The sequence below is a fragment of the Lissotriton helveticus genome, chromosome 5_1 (genome assembly GCF_964261635.1).
Source record: "Lissotriton helveticus chromosome 5_1, aLisHel1.1, whole genome shotgun sequence".
NCBI classification, from domain to species: domain Eukaryota; kingdom Metazoa; phylum Chordata; class Amphibia; order Caudata; family Salamandridae; genus Lissotriton; species Lissotriton helveticus.
The window spans coordinates 2,143,007,384-2,143,032,129 of NC_136065.1; the positions used below are offsets into that span (position 1 = coordinate 2,143,007,384).

Here is a 24,746-nt window from a genome sequence, read left to right on the forward strand (position 1 = left end):
GAGAAGCCCTGCTGACGCGGTCGCGGCTGACCCTGAGACGAACTCCCCTTGCTGTTCTACCTGGAACCTGCTGGCGCTGCCACGGTCCATCTTCGCTGTAACCTCTTTGGGACCTGCTGGCGCTGCCGCGGTCCATCTTTGCTGTAACCACCTTGGAGCCTGCTGGCGCTGCCGCGGTCCACACTCGCTGAACCATCTTGGAACCTGCTGGCGCTGCCGCGGTCCATCTTCGCTGTAACCACCTTGGAGCCTGCTGGCGCTGCCGCGGTCCACACTCGCTGAACCCTCTTGGAACCTGCTGGCGCTGCCGCGGTCCACACTCGCTGAACCATCTTGGAACCTGCTGGCGCTGCCACGGTCCACACTCGCTGAACCATCTTGGAACCTGCTGGCGCTGCCGCGGTCCACACTCGCTGAACCATCTTGGAGCCTGCTGGCGCTGCCGCGGCCCAACCTCGCGGAGCTCCCCAGCTCGAGGATTGAGAGCTGTGCGTAGAGTCTCCTTGCAACCGACCATCTATAAGACTGTCCCGCTACCTTGCCCCTTTGTCACGAGACTCTCCAGATCGCGGGATCTGCTGTATATATTGAAACGATACTTATTGCCAGATAAAGATTGAAAACTCTATCTACGTGTGGTGTATATTTGTAGGGGTGTGGTTACTCTGCTGTACGATTCTAAGAGAGGGCCCTCCCGTCGGAGGCCTCCCGACATCGCTCGGTCCCTTCTCTGAAGGAGGGGTAGACCTAGGGGTGGTCAGTCAGACTCCTTCTGCCTCCCCCGGGTTCGCCTTTCTAACAGTGGTGGATTATTAAGGGGAAATTTCAAATGTTTTTGGGAGTGGTAGACATGTCAGTCTGTTAGTTGGATGAATACGATACGAGGACGGATACAGGAGAGAAGAGTTTAGAATGGATTTGGGAGTCCACAGTAGTAAAAAGAAGTTTGGGGGTAGTTGGTTAGTTGGATGAATAGGATTAAGGATGGATAGGGAAAGGTTTGAAACTTATTTGGAAGTTCACAGAAGTAAAAGAGATTTGGGATGAGTCCGTGTGGAGGTAGAAGATATTTTGAAAGAGGCCTAACGATTCAGAGTGGTGGTTTGGTGAGTACATGTTGATCATAACTGTCTGTACTAGAACGTTATTTGCTGATAGAGCTAGAAGGAAAGTCCTAGAGCTAGGTGAACTACTTTGAGCTTGAGAACGTTGATGTAGTATAGTTGTTGTTTGGGAGACCAATAGCCCTGAATTGTAAGGCTGTTGAGATGCGCTCCCCACCCAGGGAGAAAACCCTCAGTTACAATGGTCGGAGTAGGAAGATAATGGTGAAATGGGACTCCTCTGAATAGGTTCTGCTTGTTGAACCACCATTGAAGATAATGTTGAGCTTGTAGAGGCAAGGTTATCTTGTACTTTTGGTCTCCGTGGTGTTGCGACCATTGATCTTCCCAAGCACTCCTGCAGTGGTCTCATGTAGAGACGAGCACTGGGAACTAGGGTAATGCAAGTTGTATATATGTCATAGGCGAGAAGATACTAGTCTCACTAACTCCTTTGTGGTGTGTAGTAATTGGGGACATTTCTGAGAGAGGATACACTTTCTGGCCTCCAAAAGAAACACGTCACATTTGATGGTGTATCGATCTGCTCCTAGGTAATCCAAGACTAGACACAGAGATGTGGTTGATTTTTCTGTGTTCAAAGACCTAGACAGTCTAATAATAATGTGACAGTGACATTGAAATCCTTTTGTACCTGACCTGCAGTACGAGTTCTTATCAACCAATTGTCTAGGTAAAGGTAGACGAAAATTAATTTGGAAAATGTTCTTGGTGTCAATTTGAGGCAGAATGGCACCACCTTACATAGATCATTAGTTTTGTCAACAAGGAGTATTGAAATTCCTTTACTTTTTAGGTCTCGCCTCTCAATGCGCATGCGCATTGAGCGAAGCGAGACTATAGGGGCTTAAACAGACTATAACTAACTTGCGATTTGATGCTGTGCCCGTGCGCTTTTAGGTCAATGCGCAAGCGCATTGACCTGAAATGCGCGTGCACAGCATCAAATCGCCAGCCATCTGTTCCCCAGCAGCTCTTCCTGCTCCGCCCCACAAGCTTCCCCCAGCGTGCGCTCTGGCTCAGCCGCACTCCTCCCACACCTTTGAAGTAAAGCTTCACTTCAAAGGCCCCTGCTGCTTCACGCCGTGTCGCATTTCACCTCCCCCCTCCCCACAGCAATGCCCTCCGTCTTGTTTTTGTTTTTATCGTTTCAGTTATTCCCATTTAATCCGCACTTTTTCTGTGCACTTTCATTGCCGCTATTCTGTGCCTCGTACGGACAGAGCCAACCTGCAGCCCCTTGGAGTCTGCTTGTTACAAGTCTTGCCATACTGTGCCTTTTCTGGTGGCCGTCTTTCAGTCCGGTGTCCCTTTTCCTAGTCTGTGTTCTTTCATCATTTGATACACTCTCTCCCAAACTGTCTTCTCTCTATGTTACTTATAGTCTTTGCTGTCTCTCATGGTGTATCCTCCTTCCCAGGAATACACTTACACTCTTTGCCCTTATTGCTAGTATTGTTCTTCTCTCCCTGTGCCGTCCATGTTCGTGCCCACTGTCCAAATCTGTAGCCTTTCTAGTGCTGTGTCACCTCCAGTCTTGCTCTGCTGTCCTTGTTATCTCGGTGTGTATGCACCCTTCTATTTCATTTTAGCTCTCCTGAGCAGTGCCTTTCTATGTCATCTTTCACTCTGGGCATTCTGTTTTCTTTGTCACACACTCTGCCTTCTCAATGGTCGATGCTCTTCCTTCCACATTATGCACCAATTCTCCTAATCTTCGCCCTCTTGTATCCCTTTGTACCATCTCCATCTTTGCTTCTTCTCTCAGCATTTGCCTATTTTTCCTCCTGCTTCTCATTCTGAGCCCTACAATGCCACCAGCCGCCTGCCTGCCTGCCTCGCATTACCAAATCAAAGGCAGCCCAGCCTCCCTCCCACAAGCTTATCAGCGTGCGCTCACACATCAAAGCCATCAGCTTCCCTCCCACCTCCCCCCTAATTGCTTTGCTTTCACTTTCACGGCCGCGAGGCCATGAGCTACTTTAAAGGGATCCGCACCCCGCAAATGCTATAGGTGTCACATTTGCAAAAGTTATAACTATTGGCATTGTAAATGACAAAGCTATTAATTTAAAAAACAACACATAAATAAAATAAATGTCATTTATAAGACCAATAGTTCGAACTTTCCTAATGCGAGACCTATTGCATTTCCAATGTTTGTTCTCTATTGGAATGTGAACATACTCATCCAAAAGATGCTCGGATCACCTCCAGTCTTACTTTGTGAGCTATGGGTAGATCTGATGTAGTGCTAGCATCCTGGATCTCTTCTTTTTTAGTTATTGGCTTACCTCAAGTCTAGAATGGATCAGGATTCTTTTTAGGCCTTGCTTGGGAACCAAAAATATATACTGAATAAATACCTATATCTCTTTGTGAGAGAAGGGCCGGTTCTATTTCTTATTACTGGAGCACAACTGTTATTTCCACTCACAAAACAGCTTATGTTGTGGCACTTGTTTTGTTAAAATTGTGGACAGTGGAGACTTGAATTGGATGCTGTTTCTGCTCTGGATAATTTGGAAGATCCATTTGTGGGTTGTGATCTGTTAACACTCTTCCAGGTTTTTCAATACACTCCCTTCAATCGTAGTGGCAAACAGAGAAGATGGGAGTGTTCCGCTCACTGCTTGGTGTTGTGGAAGCACGATTTCCCTGGTGTGGAATCTCTAGACAACTGCTGTGGCAATTGACGTCATTCACGTGATATCCTAGGCTATTGCAGCTGGTGATGTTGTCCTAAATACTAATGAGTTATAGGACCACTGAGGGGCTAGATCGCTCGGTCTCTAATATGGTCTGGTGGTCTCTACGTCTGAATTGAGAACAGTAAAACGTTCCTTTTCGTCTAGACTCATAGTTTTAAGTGTTTCATTATTTTTATGATTCTGGCTTTAGTGATGTTGGACAAAGCCACAATGCTCGTCTTAAGGCAGTGCTGTGGAAGAAAGTAGTCGCTCCCAGGAATGCAGTAATAATGGCTGCACTTATAACTTGATTCAAGACACTTTGTCCCTCCTTCAAGAAGAATAATGTTACTTATTTCGAGTCACGAGGTAAGGCGACTCCTCCTTTCGGTGGTAGTGCGCATGGGTATCAACTCCATGACTGTTTTGCCGTAAGAGGGTGACAATAGAGTGAGTGTAGTACAGAGATGTCCATGCGCGTGTGATGTATATAATGAGAACTGTAAAGTCTACAGGTGCCCGGGGAGGTGGGAGGGCACATGTGAATCTACAGCTCTACATGCCAAGACGTGTGTGCTGTAGATACACATGCTTTGCATAGACTATATAGCCGTATTCTCCCAAAGGGGTGGCTAACCTGAAGATGTTGCAGCTGTCTGAAAAAGTTTCTTTAGCACAGCTTGGCCTACATTGGCTTGTTGACGTGCTTACACATCCACACAATAGTGTTTGGTAAATGTGTGTGGTGTGGACCATGTTGCTCCTTGTCTACATATGTCAGCTATAGGAATGTTGCATAAAAAGGCCATAGTTACTCCTACTTTGCTAGTGGAACGCGCTATAGGAGGAATAGATAAAGTTCTTTTAGCTTTAGCATAGCAAGTCTGAATGCATTTATTAATCCCTCTGGAAATGCCAGATTTAGAGATAGGATTGCCATTGTGAGGTGGAGCAAATGCAACAAACAGTTGCTTTGTTTTGTGAAAATCCTTGGTCCTTTCAATATAGTACAATAGCGCTCTTCTGACATCAAGTGTGTGAAGAGCTCTTTCTCCTACTGAATCAGGTTGAGAGAAGAACACAGATAGCTCAACTGATTGGTTAAGATGAAAAGGAGACACTACTTCAGGAAGGAACTTTGGATTGGTACGAAGAACTACTCTATATTTATGGAGTTAAAAGAAGGGTTCTTCTAAGGTTAATGACTGAAGCTCACCAACTCTCCTTAATGAAGTGATGGCAACGAGGAAGACAATTTTCTATGACATTAACGGTAAAAGACAATTGTGTAATGGTTCAAAGGTGGACCCATGAGCCTTGTAAGCACAATGTTGAGATTCCAAACCGGCACTGGAGGTGTTCTAGGTGGAATTACTCTCTTTAAGCCTTCCATAAAGGCTTTAATTACTGGAACTTTGAACAAAGATAAATGCTGCTTGTTTTGCAAATATGCATCTACTGCTTCAAGGTGCAATGGAATAGATGTGTAGGCGAGACCAACTTGCTGTAGATGCAAAAGCTAATATATGTTTTGTACAGAAGCATCTAGAGATTTAATTTTGTTGGTGTTACAATACACAACAAATGTATTCTATTTAGCTGCATAATAACCTCTGGTGGAAGGCTTTGTTGCTTCTTTAAGAACGGTCATACAATCTGGTGGTAAATGTAAGTATCCAAACTCTATGACTTCAGAAGCCAAATCGCTAAGTTGAGCTCATTGGGGTTTGGATGTCCGACTTCTCCATGATTCTGAGTGAGAAGGCTAGAATTGAAACACAACTTTTGATGTGGAACCACTGATGGCTCCACTAGCGTAACGAACCATGGTTGATTAGCGCAAGTGGGATCTACTAAAATTAGTGTGAGCAATGTTTGCCTGAAGAAATTGTTGTGGAAGGTAATTTTCTGTATAAACAAGGAAAGTGTATTCCTCCTAATTCGTTGCCAGAGACTATTTTGTCATTGAGTCATGAAACTCATTTAGGAATGTCATCCATGAAAAGGCTAATCAGATCTTTGTTTTGGTGGCCTGGATTGGATAGGTATGTAGACAGGATAGTTGGAGAGTGTCCTGAATGTGTAAGTAGTGACAAGTCTCAGGTGTAATCCTGCTCCTCTTATACCAGTTAAATGGCCTAGTTTTCCCTGGCAAAAAGTTGGTTTAGACATTGCCGGTCCTTTCAATTTTTTGCCACAAGATTGCAGGTTCGCAATTGTGATGGTGGATTACCACACAAAATGGCCTGAAGTGAAGTTGGTTCCACATGTTGATGCTAGGAGTGTCATTCCATTTCTTAAGGAGATTTTTGCTAGGGAAGGGACTCCAGAAGTTATTTCTGACAATGGAGTACAGCTGAAACCTGGTGAGATGAAGGAATTCTTAAAATTTCATAACATCAATCACATTACCACTCCCCTTTATGAGCCTCAAGGGAATGGTCAGGTGGAGACATTTATTAGGGTCCTTAAGCAAGATATCATTTGGGCCCAAGGTTTTGGAGCGGATTGGAAAGATAAATTAAGGGAAAAATTGTGATTGTATCGTATAACCCCTCATTCAACCACGGAAGCCTCACATTTTCGATTGTTAAAGGGACGGAATCCTGTTTCTAAGTTATGCCCGTGGTGGTTTAAGAAAAGTGTTAAAGTTCAAACTCCTGATCTGAACAAAGAAATCATGGTCCATAGAATTGAGGAAAAACAACAAAAAAGTAAGAATCTCTATGATATCCGCATGAAAACCAAATCACCTAAGTTCAAGGTTGGTGAATTTGTTAGGATACGGAAACCTGGTATTCTCCTTAAGGATTACACAAAATTTGGTAAACCAATAAAAATTGTCAAAGTCAATCGCAATAGTGTGGTTACACAAGATGGACAAGTGTGGAATGTTAAACGTGTTTCCAAGTGTAGAAAATTGTTACCTTAAAATTTCTAAGGGGGAAAATGTGTTCCATCTTTGTACTATTGATTTGTATTTCATCTTTAATTTATGTTGCCCTTTTAATTTGTGGTGTGTACATTTAATCTGTAACACATGCACTGCAGTTACAATGACCTCATGTAGAATGTTGTTGGGGTATTCTTCATCTGGACCTCTGCTGTAACTGAAGTACTGTGCTCTTCTCATAAACTGGAGTTTCTACTTTCCTGGATTTTGCTGTATTTCTTGGATTAACACCTGTCTCCATTTTCTTGCACTGCTTTTTCTCTCCTTTTTTCCCTCACTTCTATCTCCCCCCTTCACTCTGCTTCTGGGTCTTAACCATTTCCCCTCATTCCAAGCTCCCCCCTTCACTCTCCTGTGTCTTTCCTCCGTTTTTCACTCATTTTTTACCCTCATCTCAATCTCCCCCTTTCACTTTCCTGTGTCCTCTGTGTCTTTCCTACACTCTCTTGCACTTTTGCTGCCTTATTTGCAAATTTCTCTCTTTTGGCCTTTTTCTTTTTGCCTTTTTTAGACTGTTTTTCCCCGCCGCTGCTGCCCCCGTGGCCCCTCCCACCCAGCACGACCAGGGCGACCGGCCCAATCCAGCTCCCCTACCCGCTCCCGCCTCCCAGTTGTCCAGCCCTCCCGACCCCTACTTAATGGCGGCCAATACGGGGACAGGCGAGCAAGACCACTGACTCATTGTCAGTGAAATTGCTCTCCCTCCCCCACAGCTCCACCATTAAGTGAGGCCCTCCCCCGAGCCCCAGCACTCTCGAGTGTTGGTGTTCGAGGCCCTCCTCCACCTCCAGGGGACCTCTGTCTCCAATCTCTTGCTTCACTTTTTCTCTCCTTTTTTACTTGTTTTTTCCCTCACTTCTATCTCCCGCTTTCACTCTCCTTCTGGGTCTTAACCTCCATTTTCTGTCGTTTTTCCCTCATTTCAAGCTCCCCCCTTCACGCTTCTGTGTCTTTCCTCCGTTTTTCACTCACTTTTTACCCTCTCAATCTCATCCTTTCACTCCCCTGAGTCATGTGTCTTTCCTCCACTCTTTCTTGCACTTTTGCTGCCTTATTTGCACTTTTCTCTCTCTTTTTGCCTTTTGCCTTTTTTTAGACAGTTTTTCCCGGCCGCTGCTGCCCACACAGCCCCTCCACCCCAGCACGACCAGTGTGACCGGCCCAATCCAGCTCCCCTCCCCGCTCCCGCCTCCCAGCCCTCCCCGACCCCTACTAATGGTGGCCACTGGGCAGCCGCTGCGCGGCCAGGGCACCAAAGGCAAGCCCATCTGCGCCCATCCGCGACCCGAATGCAACCAGCGCCAGGGGCCCTGGATCTCTGCACCGCCAACACTACGACCCAGCGGCACTCCGCGTTCTCAACCCAGGCCGCAACAACAACTGCAAGCTAGCATCACCAGCCGACACCCACAGACCCTTCAGCTGTCACCACCGCTGCCGGCACACATGCAGAACCGCAAAGACCACTGACCCAGCGCAATCCACCCACAAGAACACAACCGAACCGAAGACTCTGCAATGCATCCTCAACGTCCAATCCATCCACAGACACGCCACCGAAATCTGGGACCTCCTCAACAGCACTACCCCGGAAGTACGAGTTATTTACCTTTGGTAACAATGTATCTGGTAGAGACGATTCTAGCCGCAGATTCCTTAGCGTAGAATTATCCCCAGGCGTGAGACTGGACCCAGAAAACTTTTGCCACAGCAACCCTGCGTGCAGGGGGTGGAAGGCATCACGCGAGACTGCCCAGGCGTCGCCCATGTACGTGATGTCAGCGAGGTCACATAAGTTCCGCCCCGGCGCGCCTACGTCCGTTTTCTTCTGAGAACTTTTCCCCGCCACAACGCAGAGCCAGCAGAGAAACCGTGGAAGCATGGCAACAGTGTGAGAAACAGCAGAAAAATTAAAAAGAAAAAGGAATGGTGACGAAGACCACCATAAGGAGCAGTGCCAAGACAGTAATAAGCTGCCGGAAGCAGGAAGAACAGCCCGGGCCCCAGGAGACCGGGCAGGCCACGCCCGACAAGGGGAGAAACACAGAACCATCCCTGTCACGGCTGCTATTCCTCAGGATCGGAAAGATGCTCAAATGGGGTCCACCTCCCGACGTCTCCACACTCTGACTGAGTATTTCCAGAGTGTAAAAGCAGTCGGGCAAGGGAAAACGGGGAAGGGGAAGGGAACAGCAGGGATAAGGACCTGTAACGACAAGGAAGGACACGTTAGCCCATCGCACTCTAACCTCTTATCTATATCACAAGTGCTGTTGTGAATCCTCACCTGATAACTCTCAGGAAATAGACCCTTCCCGCTGATGGAGTCTTCCTCAGGCTAAAGGAAAGAGCTGCACGTTATAACCTGTCTATTATCTGCTAGAGACACACACATCAACCTCCCACCTATATCACCCTCATTCACTCACCAGTTGCCTGTGGAAATCATAACCGAAAATGGGGTTCTCAAGAGGCGTCTGGATAGATAACAGTCTCTCCCAGCCGCTTCTTGTGAGGTACAGCAGCATCCGCTGATGTAAAGAAGAAAAGGAAAATATGAACGTCCATAGAAGGCCAACCGGCTTCTCCTACTCACAGTTCGAGTATTGGAAGACAACGAAAACAAAGTCCCTACAACAGGAGGGGGCAATCCTGCGTCTCCTGTTCAATGTTCTCAGCCGAGAACACCGTGAAAGCATAGGTAAGCGCGGAGGGTGCAATCCCGCGTCTCCCTCGCCACCTATGACTCGCAGCACCAGCCGGTGTCTGCCGCGCAGAAGAATCCGCGTCCCGTGAGTGACAGTGAGGGGGAAATCCAAGCGTCTCCTGCTCACTCACATAAACAAATACAAACAGTATCGCAAGAACGCGGAGGGGGCAATCCTGGCGTCTCACGCGTCTTGCGGCAGAAACTCTTGACAGTACCAGCCGGTACCTGTCTTCACGTAGTTCACTACAGCTTGCTCCGCAGCCACAGAACAAAACGAACCACACCTTCCCTGGAACTCCGCGGGGACAGGGCGTCCGCAACATCGGCTCTACAAAGACAAATCACAAGCACCAGTAGATGGCGTCCACGAGAAGATATGCCTTCTGAGGCCCTCCCCCTTCATGCTAGGCATTCTGGGAGATGTAGTCCATTTCTAGGTAGGCACCTTAGTCAGACCCTGACAATCCCAGCCTCCAGGACAGGAGAATGAAGGCGAGGAAATGCCCTGACACACTACTACAAGGGGTCCGCGCACACGACCTAAAGAAGCATCAGCAACATACATAAACGCCATGGAGAGCAGAGGCCCGAAGGCGACCAGAACTCCCTAGCAGAGCGCAAGCTATATAACAGCTATCACTACCCCCACATAGGGTACGTTAAGTCCCAAGACATGGGAACCCTCTTTGGAAGAAACTTCCGCAGCAGAAGAAAAACCGAAAGAGCCAAGGCGAAAAAACCTCTGTGGAAGGCCTGTCAAGCAGCACAAGAGAAAAACAGAAGGCCTAATCTCAGGGCCAATTCTGTGCAGATAACTGAAGCAAAATCACAGTGTCAACAAAGGGCCGTCCAGCAGCCAACAAAGCCACAGTCCCAGCAAGGAGGACTCTAGTGGCCATAAGACACACCTCACAGCAAGGGCAACCAGCCCAAAAGAAGGTCCAAGAACCAGATCAACTCAGCAGTCACTGAGGGGGGTGAAGGAAGGGAAGGAGGGGGAGGAGGAGGACAGAGCCCTGCCAAGAACCTCTGGATGGCAGAGTCTGAGTCTACCGGGGCATGGAGTAACAGAGTGCCATCGACTGGAAGATCAACCAGCCACTCCTGAAAATTTTCAGGGAACACAACGTCCTGAAGCCAAGCATTGCGGCGGAGGGCAACCGAGGAAGCCATGGCACGACCCAGCACCTCCGAGATATCCAGAGCAACCTGAACAGTCTCCTGTGAAGCGGCGGACCCCAAGGACTCAGCCGAGTCCCACAAAGAAGAGGTGGCTCTAGCCAACACACATAAGGTGTTAAGGGCCCATATAGCAGCGCTGGTCGAGGCGAACATGTTGCGCCCCCAAGAGTCCAGCCAGAGGGCATCCTGGGACGGTGGAGACAACAGTGGCGGCAGAGAGTGAAAAGCAGTCCGCAAAGGTGGGCTGGAGGAAAAGACACGCCGGGTCACGTGGCGCTGGAAGGTGCCGATGCAGGAGGTGATGGGGCACCGGATCCCCTGTGGCGGATGCCCCTAAGTCCCCATCAGGGAAGAAAGGAGCAAACTCTCAAAGGAAAGCAATAGCTCCCTCCTATCAGAGCCCTGGTGGAGAACCTCCAAAAAATGGTCTGCCAGGAAATGAGCAACCTTGTCACCCATGTGAAGAATACCCACCGTCGTGGACACTGCATGAGCGAAGGCCGCACCTGCCTCCGTAGGGCCTGCAGTGGAGAAAGCAGCTCCTCCGTGGGCAACGGCTGTAAACTAAGGCAGCCGTCCCTGAAGCCAAGCGGGGCGGGCAAAGGCCAGACCTGGAAGTTAGAAGGAGGAACGGAAGAGTGGGGGACTTGTTGCTCCTCCGGGGAACACCTCGGCCTCGGGAATGGCGGGGAGCCGCCCTTTGATGACGCCAGTGAAAAAGCCACCACACGGCAGCCTGTCTCCGGGGAGGATGACACCAGCAAGCACCCAACCTCCAGAGAAGAGGGAGCGTCCGAAGACGAATCCACGACTCGAGTCCGCAGCCTGAGGCAGGACGTCATCACCATCCGGCACCGACAGACAGCGGACAGGGCTCCTCCAAGTCACGCACAGCCGGAGACCTATGCTGAGCCAGAGCCGAAGTGGCCAAGGGGAGGCACCGTAACGGCACCGACTCTACCTCCAACGAGGCAGCCGCCTGCGTGAGGGACGAGAGGGACCAGAAGAGTGACAAGAAGCCCTCCATCAGCCTCGGCCCGAATGTGACGGAGGCGGTCCGCCGACCTATGCGGCACCTCCCGGGCCGATTAAACCTTCGACGAGGCAGCCGCCTGCATGGAGGGATCAGAGGGGCCTGGAGGAGGACGAGGGGTCCCAGTCCAGCCTCGACCCAGAGCGGGACGAAGGGGGTCCACCAACCCCTGTGGCGCCACCATGGCCAGCATGCGCGGGTCAGCCATGGACAAGGCCGCCGCCTGTCCAGAGGGCCGAGCGGGGCAACACCACAGGGACTCCCGCGGGAGTTTGCGGTGAGGCAGAGGTGTCGTGGTCCAAAGGAGGGACTCCCGAAGGGCTGCGCCCCAACAGCACCACATCATCCAAGCCTGGAGCGGAGCCAGTCGCCGCTGGGGCAGGAGCCACCGGCGATGCAGTGGAGGGCCCCGCGCAATGCAAGGGATCCACTGACATCCCAGGAGGGGAAGGAGGAGGAGACGCCAGCGAGGCCTGCAAAGCCGCCGATATCCTTCGGGATCAAGTTTGCGCTATATTAAACTTTATAAATAAAATAAATAAATAGGTCTCCATTTGGGCTCTCGACGCCCCCTCACCGGGAAACGATGGATAGGAGGACAACACGCAGGGGCGGATCCCACGCCCCTGGCAGGCCAAACACCAGCCCCCGGGGACAAGCTGCGACACTTACCCACCGGGGAGCGACGCTCGTGCGACGGAGAGGAATGAGGACGCCGCCGCCGACGGCCGCTTCAGAAACCTTCTGCCAAGGCTGATCGAGGGGATGAAGCCAACCTTGAGAGACGCGCCGAGAGTAGTTTCATTCGAATTCAACTGTTGCCACGCTTCACAATCAGTGGTGCGGTGATCTTCCCCTAAACACCACATGCAAATGAGGTGAGAGTCCGTCGCCGACATAAGGTGCCCAAACGACGTGCAAGTCTTAAAGCCCGAAGGCATTCGCACACTGTTCCACCAAAAGATATCACAATGAGAGAAAAAAAGGGGGCCCAAACCGGCCAGAGGAGAGACCGGATCCGGGTTGTACGCAAAAAAAAAAAAAAAAAAGAAAGAAACGAAGGCGCGCCGGGGTGGGACTTCTGTGACTCGCTGACAGCACGTACGCGGACGACGCCTGGGCGGAGTCACGTGATGCCGTCCTCCCGGCGCGCAGGGATGCTGTGGCAAAAGTTTTCCGGATCCAGTCTCATGCCTGGGGATAATTCTACGTTATCTATCAGATGTAGCATTGTTTACCGAAACCTGGACCAACACCTCGGGACCGGACATTGCCATCGCCATACCCCAAGGATACAAGATCTCTAGGAAGGGCGGACCGTTCACCTGCCCTAGAGGAGGAATCGCCATCGTCCACAAATCCACCCTCGCCTGAGCACACTACCCGACGAGCCCACAGACCTGATGGAACACTTTCACTTCAAGATACTGTCCAGCCCTACCTCCACCCTCCGTGGAACCCTCATCTACTGACCCCCTGGACTCCACTGACTTTTCGCCAACTCCATCACGGACATCATCTCCCCGCATGCCATCGCGTCCACCAACTACACCCTACTGCGAGACCTCAACTTCCACCTCGACAACCAACTGGCCCCAGCACCACATCCCTCCTGGACAACCTCCACAACATTAGTCGCCCACCACCAACTCATCAGAAAAACGAGGAAAAAGCGATTAAAGACAGAATCTCCACTCATGCAGACAACAGCAAAGAACTCTTCAATATCATCAAGGAGTTCGCCCAACCCACCAGCGAGTTCACCGACATCCCTCCCTTACAAGACCTCTGCGACAAACTCAGCACCTTTTTTGCACCACAAAATCAAGAGCATCTACGACAACTTCGACAAAGCCAACCAACGTACTGAACCCTCAGCAACCACCCCAGACATCCCAATCCGGCTTCAGAAAAAAACACAGTATGGAAACCGCCCTCCTTGCCGCAACAGACGACATCCGTACCTTACTGGACAAAGGAGAAACAGCAGCCCTCATCCTGCTCGACCTCTCAGCGGCGTTCGACACAGACTCTCACAGCACCCTAATACGCAGACTCCACGACGCAGGGATCCAAGACAAGGCCCTCGACTGGATCCGCTCCTTCCTCTCTGGCAGAACGCAACGGGTCAGACTCCCCCCGCCCCCCTTTCCAATCAGACCCTACACCTACCACCTGCAGAGTCCCCCAGGGGTCCTCCCTCAGCCCTACACTCTTCAACGTCCTCATGTCTCCGCTCACCCCCACCTTCAGAACCTACGGACTCAACATTGTGTCATACGTAGACGACACCCAACTCATCCTCTCCCTATCCAACGAACCCAACACCGCCAGACACAACTTTCGAGAAGGCATGGAACCCATCACCAAATGGATGAAAAACAGCTGCCTACAACTAAACACAAACAAAACGGAAGTACTCATAACGGGCCCAAACGCCTGGAACGACACCTGGTGGCCCCCCGCCCTCGGAAGCCCGCCCACCCCAACGGACCACACACGCAACTTGGGAATCATCCTGGACTCAGAGCTCAAAATGGACCACACCCTCCGCTTCCTACGTAAGACCTTCAAATGGATCCCCCTCGAACACAGAAAGACCGTCACTCACGCCCTGGTCACCAGCAGACTCGACTACGGCAACAAACACTCTATGCCAGAATAAACAAAAACCTCACCCGCAAGCTACAGAACATCCAAAACGCCACTGAAAGACTGGTCAAGCCACTGCCACATCTCCCAGCACCTGCGCTCATGCCACTGGCTCCCCATCAAAGCTAGAGTCACCTTCAAGATGCTAACCCGCGCTCACAAGGCCCTCCACGACACCGGACCAGCATACCTGAACAGCTGACTCAAATTCCACGGACCTCAAAGGACCCTACAATCAGCCCAGCTCTCGTACGCCGTGGTCCCCCACACCAGAAAGACCAGATCGGGAGGCCTCTCCTTCTCCTTCCGCGCGCCCAGTGCCTGGAACGACCTTCCGCTCCACCTCAGACAGATAACATCATTCCCCATCTTCGCAAGAAACCTCAATACCTGGCTCTTTGACAGACCCCCTTCTTAATTGACTGTAACCTGCGAACCCACCCCCCACCCCCAGCGCCTTGAGACCCTTACGGCTGAGTAGTCGTGCATAACACCTGATATAATTTAGATTTCTCGTCTGGGGGAGGTGTATCGGCAGAGGTCAGAGAGTTTGCTCTCTTACGAGACCACTAACTAGTCCAGAGGTAATTGTCCCTTAATAAAAACGGGATACGATGGTGGGAGGGTGTAGGAGAGTAGGGTCTGCAATCCTAAGATCACCCAGATTTTTGCTTTTTGCTTCACTGGTTTACGACTTTCCCTGGCTGTGGGCCTGCTAATCAGACCCACAGCCTAGCTGTTCTCTCTATTTCAAATTGTACCCAGGTACTGAATTGGCACTGGGCCCTCTCCAAGTCCCTGTACCCAGGGCTGAGGTGCACCCAGAAGTCTCCCAGGGGCTGCAGCATGTATTATGCCACCCCTGGGCTGACTAACTAAACAGACACAACTGGCTGCTTGACAGCTGGGGCAAGGTGGTGTAATCACCCTTTGCTTTAGATATAGTATACCTATATCTAACCCTCAAATGGACACACAGATCTCCTATCAGTCACTCCTATGGCAGGCCTTAACAATCCTGAAGGCAGAGTGCTTGGAATCGTGTGAGATGGTGCTCTGGCACAAGCTGAGACTGTCTGCGGCTTTCGGGATCTATCCCTTAGCCGTTTCCATGATGGCGTCAGACCATATACTCTTAAGTGCCTTATAATCCTCGCGGTTATGGTAACTTTGGACTGACATTATCTAAACATGTCGTGTAAGGTGTCATACGCTTTGGAATACTACCCCCTCGCCAGTTCTGGCGACGGGGGTAGCATTCCACCCCTCTAGAGGGAGAAGACATGTTGGTAACCTGTAACCCCGGTTAAAGTCAGACATAGCCTCAGCTCCACAAAATGGATGCTGCCACCGAGACACAAGTCTGCCCTCCTGCTGCTGGGAGTCCTTCCAGCAAACGGAGGCCTGGACAAAGGGTTTCCTGTCAGGGGCGGTGCCAGCACCGTCCCAGACAGGATTTTGTGTATCCCAGGTAGGCAGGGCTTTAGAGGAAGGTGACTGCAAGTGGCACCCCGGTGCTCACTGTGCATAGGCCGGCTTGAACCAGTTTCAGGGGCACTCCAGCCCCTGATCTGGGGAAAAGCCCGCCAAAGGAGAGGGGTGTAACCACCCCCCTCCTAGTCCCACCCATAGGGCAGGACTTAGTCGCGTGCCAGCCCCCTTTTTCAGGATAAAGGTAGGAGCAGGCCCCCTTCCAAATTAGATCATCTTTGAATCCTGAAACTACTTTCCACGAAAGGAACTCAAGACTTCTTCCTAAGATTTCTCCCTTGTGACTAAGGAGTAGTCACCCTGCAGCAGCAGGCACCATCCAAGCATCGCGGTCTGCTGTAAGTCTCTCCTCCGGATCAAGACTGCCCAGCTCGACAAGAACCGGCTTCCCTGGCACCTCTGACCTCAACCTGCATCATCCGCCCAGCTGAGATTCGTGGGTGTGACGAGACCTCGAGGGACCGGCCATCTTCAAGACTGCACGACCCTTGTCCAGCACGACCCCCGAGTGACCCTCGACTGAGTGCTTTGGGGTAAGAGAAGCCCCGGCCCTGAGCAGCTCCAGCACCGAAGTTCAGCCCCCTTGCATCCACGAGATCTGCGTGGGGCCCTTCTGCTCTTTGCTGCTCACCGCGTTGTCCAGGTCACTTGCCCGTTGGCTAGTGGCCCTCCTGACGACGAACTACGACGACAACACCGCTGGTCTGGTTGCTCCAGACTGGCCCTAGCTCCCCTCCAACAGAGGAGCACCCCGGACCCTCCTGGTCCACTCCAGACGCCATTTTGAGTCCACCGCGTGGGCTTGCATTTGCCAAGATTTGTTGCCCCAATCCTGGGTCCAGCGACGTCGACAGCAGATACCACCGTGGGACAGCTCGCACCTCCATCCTGGTCGCCGACAACGCCTCCTGGTCCGAGAGACTGCAGAGCCCAGCGTCGCCCACTCACCTGGTCGAGGTGACTTCGCCCGGTGCCACTCTGGTGCCCACTTAATCACTGGCTAGTGATTCAGAACTTGGTCACCTCTGCTTACAGGTCTTCCTCTTCACCGATCCAGGCTTGGATCACCACGAACTTCTTCACTGGTCGCCTGCCAGCAACTTCTTTCTTCAGGCTCCATAGACTGCAACGAGGATCTCCGACGTCTTTTCAGCCCTATGCAGCCGCAGCCCCTGGGCTAGGTAACCTGTGCATTTCGGTGCTCCAGCATAGTCTAACTATCTAAGTGTCAGGATCCTTTGTCGTTTCAGCTCTACCTAGTCGGGTTCGCCCGAGAACACTAACTTTGCTTTTACTAGCCTCCATAGACTTTTTCCCGCCTTACGCGTGAGAGTTCCCACTCTGCACACGACGTCCCTAGGCCTCCTGCTTGCAATCTGAAGGTTCAGTAGATTAGTCCTAGCGATTCTAAAGCCTATGAGAATAGTACTTACCTGCTAGTAATTTCGCATTCCACTTGTATAGTATATGGTTTTTCGTGCCCCTCGGGCATTCGTGTAAATTGTGCGACTTTCGGTATTTTCTTAAGAGTTTTGTTGTGTGCTTAGCTCCCTGTCTCAAAGAGCCAGGGTAGTCTTGTTATAAATAAATATACGTTTATTTTCATAACAACTTGTGTGGTGTCCTTTCACTTGGTGTTCAAGGGGTATATGTGATGGTAAAACAGCTGGCTTAACACTCCCTCTAGAGTTTAGCCTTAGACTGCTCGTATCCATGCTACTAGGATAGCTGGTCTATAAGGTTGACTTACAACCAATCATCAATAAGGGCTGTCTGGACTGATACATAGTGATCACTAGAATAGTGAGCACTGCATATCAGGCCAACTTCTCACAGAGGGGGTTATATTTTTTTATCAACCCTTGGAGTTAAAACACAGGCATGCACAGGGTCTTTAAATATTTCGTCAGCATGCCTCATCATGCCCTTTAACCTAGGAAGACTCCGACTTGTCCTATGTGTAGACTCTAGTGTAAAATAAAAAATCTTCCACCAAATACTCCTTATGTAATGCAACCCCATGATACTCTGCCTTATGCTTGATCGAAGAGGTTTTGTGGGGTAAAGGGTCTTTAGTACTCACTGTACACTCTTGCAGAGGCACGCCTTCAGACTCCAAGTCAATCTCCAGTTCAGAATCGGATTCTGGAACACAGGCGGCGACTTCCTCTTCTGCTGCAGACGCTTCGACCTCTTCATGTTTGGATTCTTCCCCAAAGATATCAGAAGTATGTTGAATGCTTTGGTGTCGGATTTCTCTTCATCGAGCCGACGATCATGTAGAGTCTTTTTGGACTGAAAGGACCCACTGGCGTTGCAGTTTTCTTCCTTGTGCTCCAGTGAGAGGCACAAGTTATAAAGTTTGTGTAGGTTGGTGCGCGGGCACCGAGGACAGAATTGGGACAGAGTCTGTTCCATCCCTAGAAAAGTGGACCGTAGCGGCTAGGCCTGAGGGCTTGATACCCGATCGATTTGATACCCGGAGAACAGGGAAACGCGTACGAGAACAATACCGTTGAGGGTTGAGTGGAGTGCGCACTGGGGGGAACCCGAAGGACGGTTTCGAGCCGGAGCGCAGCAATACACTTCCGACATGATGGCGGAAAAAAACAATCTAACAACGGAGCCGATGCGCACGATTACCGAAAGGAGGAGTCACCTTATCTAAAGACTAGAAAGAGTTCTTCGAAGAAAAACAACTTGCAAACATCGGGACCCAACACTAGATGGCAGGATTATGCAAAGCATGTGTATCTAGAGCACACTTGCCTCGAACATAACTATTTTCGGTCTCTTGGTCGGTCGTCTGAGAATAGGAGTAGGGATTCCATAGTGCTCTGTCATATCTGCCAGAGAACAGCCACTAGCAGATTCAAACACTACTGCCATTGAGCCGCAGCCCTTTCCGCCCACAGCATCCATCCTCTTACTTTCTTTTTCTGATGGCACCGAGGTTTGTGATTGCGGATTCAGTGTTGTTACACACTAAAGAGATTATAACAGAACCCAGTTTTGGATTCAGACTTAGAAATACAGGGTTGTGTTTGGCAGGCTTGAATTTCTTAAGACTATGCATAGTAGCTGACTTTAACATGGTTGGAGTTAGGGACTACTCTTCGGCAAACACTGTAAAACCTGGAACAAGTGGTAGAATTGGTTTTGGAGAGGCCCAGGGTTGCAAAGTCTCCATTATTATTCTGACAGTAGCATCAGAGACCTCTATTTGAATTTTGAACTTTACTGCACTTTTAACAAGAACATCCAATAGTGTCAGAATGTCATTCACTGGGGATGATCTAAATGGAGAGGCCAGAGGTGATGTAGATATTTACGAAGTGTCTATTGTGGGGTTTCTTGAAGTGCAAGGAGAGGTGGAGGGTGTATTCCTCCGTATACATGTGTCTGGGGTATGAGCTGTTGATGGTTCCGACACTCTTTGCACCCTGGGAGTTTTGTGTGGCACAAATGGAATAATGACACAGGGTAGTACCCAGTGTCTGGTAGAGGTGTTAAACTGAGCGGTTGTATAGAGACTTCTACAGGACCTCTACAGGAATAACAAACTGTGGTAGTTTAGGCATCTTTAGGAAGAACTGCGTCAGAATGTGTTGAAAGCAGAGTGTAATTTGAGACTGTAGAATGCCTCAGCATTGATCTTACTGTTAATTCTGGTGTCATTGACATTCTCAGTGCAAAAATATGTTGCCTCGATATTGATGTAGAGTGTTGGGATTGAGTGAGGACAGGGACAGTGAGGAGAGAGAAGATGCAAGAGAGTCAGAGGGCAGATTAAACCAGGAGAACAGGGAGGAGCGAGCAGAGGGCAGAGATTGAAGGAGACAGATGGCGTGAGGGTGAATGTGACAGTAGGCAAGTAGCAGAAGGCGCATAAAAGATAAACAGTAGGTAGCACAAGGGCAGTGAGCACGAGAGTACTGTCAGAAGTGAGGATAGGGCAGAGAGCACTGCAAGAAGTCAGGATAGGGCAGAGAGCACAAGAGTACTGTCAGAAGTGAGGATAGGGCAGAGAGCACTTCAAGAAGTCAGGATAGGGCAGAGAGCACAAGACTACTGTCAGAAGACAGACGGGCTATGCGAATGGCAGAGCGCACCTGGAGATCTGTTCTCTCGACACTGCACCTAAAAACTCTGAGGAAAAAGAGAAACGCATACTTCAGGAATATAAAACGCTCAAAATCAGAGTTCTTCAGACTCCAGCTCGACCAAGCAAAAAACCGTCCAAGTAAACTGTTCGAGCTAATCCGATCACAATCTAAGGAACAACCCCCATCTGCTGACATTATGGGCATTGCTCCTTCCTGTGAAGATTTCTCTGCTTTCTTTAACAAAAAAACTGACAATATGAGGAGCGATCTCCTCATTGATGCAAGCCTTTATTCAAAACCCCACTGCATAACACACAATGAACTAAAAAACAATGCGACATGGTCATCCTTTGACACCTACTCTGAAGAAGAAATTGACAGAATACTCAGCACCCTGAAACCATCCAATCACCTCACTGACCCTCTTCCTGCTAACGCCGTAAAAGACTTCACCCCTTTGCTCCTCCCACTCTGGACTAAAATTATCAATAGCTCACTTCAACAAGGGACCATCCCTGACACCCTCAAAGTTGGACAAGTTACACCTTTACTGAAGAAACCAACAGCCGACCCCACTGATCTGAACAACTACCGTCCTATTACCAACATTCCCACTCTCGCCAAACTGTTAGAAAAATGCGTCCAACTACAACTGACAAAGCACATAGAACAGTTTGATCTCCTCAACCCTCATCAATCAGGCTTCCGAGCAGGGCACAGCACTGAAACCGCTATGACTCACATAATTGACGACGCCCTCCAAATTTTAGATCAAAATGATACCTGCCTCCTCATCCTTCTTGACCTCTCTTCAGCATTCGACACGGTGAAACATGAGAAACTACTCGAACTCTTAAATACAAGAATGGGCTTCGCTGGGACTGTTCTTCAGTGGTTCACTTCCTTTCTACACAACCGGTCTCAAAAATTCAAGAGCAAAAACTTGATGTCCTCTCCAGTACCTGTTTCGTTAGGTGTCCCCCAAGGTTCATGCCTATCCCCTACTTTATTCAACTTAGTTATTGAACCTCTCACCACCCTGCTACAAGCATCCAATGAATACATTCACATGTACGCCGATGACACTCAACTATATCTCAAGCTACAATCCCCCAAAGACATCTTGCGTCTGAACTCAACGATCAGAAGCACCCAATCTTGGCTGGCCGATAACCACCTCAAACTCAATGCTATGAAAACTGAGTTCCTCCCGATCTCACCTCCCACGAAAATATCTTTCACACAAACATGGCTTAAGCACCTAACAGCACTCAATGTCCAACCGACCATCGTGGATTCAGCAAAATCTCTAGGCATAACACTTGACACCAACCTCAACATGCAGCAGCATATCAGCAAGGCAACTAAGGGGGCGAACTTCCAAATAAATACCTTGAGGAAACTTAAACCCTTCCTCCCAGCCAAAGACTTCCAAACTGCAGTACAAGCACTAGTCATCCCTCGCATAGACTACGGCAGAGTGGCCCTCTGCGGCCTCCCCCTAACTACAACTGCACCCCTCAGAGCTTCACTAAACGCGGCAGCAAGACTCATCACTGGATCTAAAAAACATTTGCATATCTCCACTGACTTTAAATCCCTGAACTGGCTGCCTCTTGAAGCCAGAATACAGCTGAAAATTGCCTGCATGACGCACAAGGCTATGCACCTGAAATCACCCGGCTACCTCACTCAGAAGTTGACAATTTCCGGCGGGTCCAGAACCACCAGAAGCACAAACAATCTTCTGCTGAAGCCTCGAAGATTCCGGAAGGAAAAAACCTACAAACGCTCCTTCTCAGGAATGGCGCCCAGAATCTGGAACTCACTGCCTCCTGAAACCAGACTCATCTCCTCCACTCTTCTTTTTAAGAAAGAAGTCAAAAATATCCTCATGGCTAAATACACTTGAACAACTACGTTTGATTTACTTTGCGTCGATCAGTAGTACCGGTCCGATACCTAGGCACATGTGTATTACTTGTATTAGCCTAATTGTTCAGGTTCATGCTCCCTCATATCTGTATTATTTGCTATATTTGTACTATTTACATTGTTTTGATGACCTACCTTCCCACTATGCTACCTCATATTTGTACTATCTGTAAAATGTTTACTATGTACATTAACTTGATGACCTACCTTCCTACGATGCTCCCTCGTTTCCCTACCCTTCCACCTGCCTTTGTAAAGCGCTCTGTTATCTGCAAAGATCTTGTTCGCGCTATATAAAACTTTCAAAATAAATAAATAAGTGAGGATAGGGCAGAGAGCACTGCAAGAAGTCAGGATAGGGCAGAGAGCACAAGAGTACTGTCAGAAGTGAGGATAGGGCAGAGAGCACTGCAAGAAGTCAGGATAGGGCAGAGAGCACAATAGTACTGTCAGAAGTGAGGATAGGGCAGAGAGCACTGCAAGAAGTCAGGATAGGGCAGAGAGCACAATAGTACTGTTAGAAGTCAGGATAGGGCAGAGAGCACGAGAGTACAGTTATAAGTTAGGATATGGCAGAGAGCACGAGAGTACAGTCAGAAGTGAGGATAGGGCAGAGAGCACAAGAGTACAGTTAGAAGTTAGGACATGGCAGAGAGCACAGAAAAGTGAGAGGTAGGAGTGAAAGTGGGTGGAGGGGGAGAGCAGAAAGGACAAAAGACTGTGGGTAGACAGGGTGGAAGCAATATAGGAGCACAGCAGGTTTATATTTAGTTGCGTATAATTTTAGAACTTGTGCAATTGTTGCCTGTTGGGCTCTGCGACAGACAGATAACAGTCTTTTTACTTTCATCACTTCGGAACTGTTTCCAAATAGTAACTCGCATACCTTCTGCAAATAATAAGTAATAAGTTATATAAGTAATTAAAAACTGATCTTACAAGTCTTTGCATTAGCAACTGGAATAAGGTAATGAATTGATTAAGGATTAAGTGATTCGCCCAGAATGATTGAGCCTCCCACCAGACTTGAACCCGCTTCCTGAGCTTCAGAGTCGGCCGCCCTAGCTGTTAAGCCACACCCTGCACGTTAGCCAATATTACAGTGCTCCTCTTTTGCACAGAATAGTCAGATAAACGATGCGCTTGATCACGGCATTGCACATCGTTTTTAAGAAATTGGCTCACCGCAGCTATATAATTGAGCACTGGGTGCAGCGCGTAATTGCAGCTATGTCAACAGAAGCATTTTTTTTAAACCAGCAACATGAGGCAATGGTGGGGGAGGGCACTGCACGGAGTAGGGCACTGCACGGAGTGCAGCGCATAGCTGCATTTCTGTTGAGAAAAATATGTAAAAAATACGATATGACGTAATGGTGGAGAAGAGCTGTGACTGGCGGCGGTTTGAAAAAAATGCTTTTCTCGACATACATGCAGCTACGCACTGCACTTTGTGCTGTGCCATACAGCACGAAGCTCAGCATGTAGCTGCATGTATGTCGAGAAAAGCATTTTTTTTTTAAACAGCAACATGAGGTAATGCCTGGGGGAGGGCCCCGCACGGAGTGCAGTGTGTAGCTACATGCATGTTGATAGGAGTATTTTAAAAAAACAAGCTCTCTGTATTGCGTGGTGGGGGCGGTGGAGCGGCTTCCTTTGAAGTCTGATGAGGGGGGAGGGGGAGCGGATTCCTTTGAAGACTGATGCCAAGGCTAAGACAAATTGTGCGCGATGTGGCTGGCGATGTGCACGTGTCTGGCTCACATGAACTGTACCCGATCCGCAGTTTGGGTACACTTTTGAAAGCCTTACTATAATCTCACCAAACAAGCACTGCTAAAGCAATGCCGTAGGCGAGACCTAAAAATGAGGTCGAACACCTCCGAGATTTCCTAAGATGCTGTCAGCACGAGCCAGAAGAAAGCACCGAGGCTGTGAGGCAAACTGCCAGTAGACTGCATTCTGGGTAATGGAAGCCACCTGCTTAAAAAGTTTCAGTGTATGCTTAGTGTAGAAGATGTACCTTTGGCCATACAGGCACCTTTAACTTCATTTTTCTTCACAGTTAAAGACCATTTTTTCACTACATAGCACATTTCTACACTAAATTCTGCAATGTGGCTATATGTTATTTACAACACTATAGTTTTATACATAAAAATGCAGTTTAACTGGCCTTTCAAAGACTTTTGGAGGTATCACTGAACTGTTTAACACTGGAGGGACTGCCTCCAATCTCGGCATGCCTACCTCCAACATCAGTGTGTGCGCGCGAATGCACGCGGGGGAAACTATTCTACTGTTATAACCATCCGTGAGAATCCTACAATGCAGAACAGGGCATTATCTGATTAATTAGGTTAAACCAAATAGAAGAAACGTTTGAGGTTTGCTTGCGGGAATATGCAGTTGCCTTCAAGGGTCCTCCCAATACAGAGAGAGAGAAAACAGTTCCCTGTACTCAGTTCTTCATATCCAACAATCATCAAAAACAGGCATTCCAGAATTTCCTTTGCTCAAAGATTTTCTTTTGAGACTGATTTTGGCATTCACCGGTCGACCCTTTAAAAAAATGCAAATCACTACCATAGGAAAAAATGTACCTACTACTGAGAGAAGCCTCTTCAGCCATTTAACTAGGACTCTGATGAACAGCATTGTCTGCAATCCAAACAAACTGAAAGTGTTGAGTTTGGTCTTCAGTGATCTGCAGTTTCTGGCTCTCTCACCAGCGTAAAATTGAATGTTTAAGCTCCCAATGAATGCCAGGTCCTGTCGCCTCGGACTTGGCGTCCTAGTCGGGAACAACGCTGAAAATCCGACGAGAAATAATAATATTCTCCTTCAGCATCTCTTATCTTCCCATCGGT

General features: G+C 49.1%; 1 protein-coding gene across 2 annotated transcripts in view; it reads right to left on the reverse strand.

Annotated features, from left to right (window-relative positions):
- NUP188 (nucleoporin 188) overlaps positions 1 to 24,746 on the reverse strand; it is a 761,473-nt gene that overhangs the window by 527,726 nt on the left and 209,001 nt on the right. The gene's annotated exons all lie outside the window — the stretch shown is intronic.